Source organism: Budorcas taxicolor, chromosome 4, assembly GCF_023091745.1.
Source record: "Budorcas taxicolor isolate Tak-1 chromosome 4, Takin1.1, whole genome shotgun sequence".
Lineage (NCBI taxonomy): Eukaryota > Metazoa > Chordata > Mammalia > Artiodactyla > Bovidae > Budorcas > Budorcas taxicolor.
In genome coordinates, this window is record NC_068913.1 from 38,838,949 (window position 1) to 38,840,363 (window position 1,415).

General features: G+C 33.6%; 1 non-coding gene across 1 annotated transcript; it reads right to left on the reverse strand.

Moving 5' to 3' along the window:
• Window positions 1-876: 876 nt before the first annotated feature.
• Window positions 877-948, reverse strand: TRNAW-CCA (transfer RNA tryptophan (anticodon CCA)). The gene has a single exon. It is a non-coding gene; the product is annotated as a tRNA-Trp (tRNA).
• Window positions 949-1,415: the final 467 nt, after the last annotated feature.

The following is a 1,415-nucleotide window of genomic DNA, read 5'->3' on the forward strand; positions in this document are numbered from 1 at the left end:
TTTTTCCAAGTTAATTGCATGGTTTCTATTAATATACCATTCTCCACAAAATGTATAAAATGGCTTCAAAGCCAAGAATACAAAGATAGAATGATATGCTTTTTGGTAAAAGAGCCAATTGGATATAAAATACATGGTAAAACAAAAACTTATCACATTGATTTTAAGACCAGGGCATTTTGTTTTTAAAAAAAATTATGAGGTACAGAGATTGAAAAAAAATACTGCTGAATATTTTTTTTAATTGCCAGTGTCCTCTGATAAAAATCTCATTATAAAAGGTCTGATTTTAGCCTCCTATGATTTCCATTTGGTTTCTAAAATAGTCAGTCTGGAAATATCAGTGAGTACTTACTTCCAAATGTAAGTTTTGGAGAATTAAACTATAAAAATTGGCCCAATAGCATATTCATTTTGGTACTGATGTAAAATTAAATGATTACTTTAAAGCTTTATAATCTATGCCTTCATATCTCCATGCCTGGGAAATTTATATATATATATATGTTATACACTGTCATATATTCAAATGAGATATGTATTTATTTTCTAAACCCATTTGGTTCTACTAATTTTATATTTCTCCACTCTCTATAAAATATTCACCATTCTTTCCTGCATATGTACCTTGGTATTACATCCACAGTATTTCTATTAAAAAAAAGAAAAAAGAAAACCACTTACTGAGCAAACACACTTGAAGAATATGACTAAACTTTAGTAGTTGAAGTGAGGTGAAGTGATGTGAGGTGAAGTCGCTCAGTCCTGTCCGATTCTTTGCAACCCCGTGGACTGTAACCTACTAGGCTTCTCCATCCATGGAATTCTCCAGGCAAGAATACTGGAGTGGATTGCCATTTCCTTCTCCAAGGGATCTTCCCAACCCAGGGATTGAACCTGGGTCTCCCGCATTGGAGGCAGACGCTTTAACCTCTGAGCCACCAGGGAAGCCCTACTTTAATAAATAATAATAAACTTTAAATAAATGGAGGAGAAATGAAATCTATCCCTTTAATAATTCCACAGCACATTACTCTTAGAAATTTGGAAGTTAATTTATCTGGAATATATACACTATTTCTGAGAAAGGAGTTGAAATCTATTATCCCTAGAACGTAGATGGCAACATACATGACAAACAGAGTGAGTTTTAAAGCAGCCACAGCTATGGAAATTTGCACAACTTCCTAGCCCTTAACTATAATCCTTCTATCAAGAAAATGGGCTCTAATGATGAAACCTACCAGAATGGGCTACTATTAAGTTTAAACTTACTAGCACATGCACGTGGGCATATTAGCCCTGCAAAATTGTTGGTTTATATGCTTTTCATTTCTTTCCCTTCCTCTTTTTTCCTTGATAATATGTTGGTACTTCAGAATGTGATCTCTTTAGAAACGTAGCTCTGTCATTTA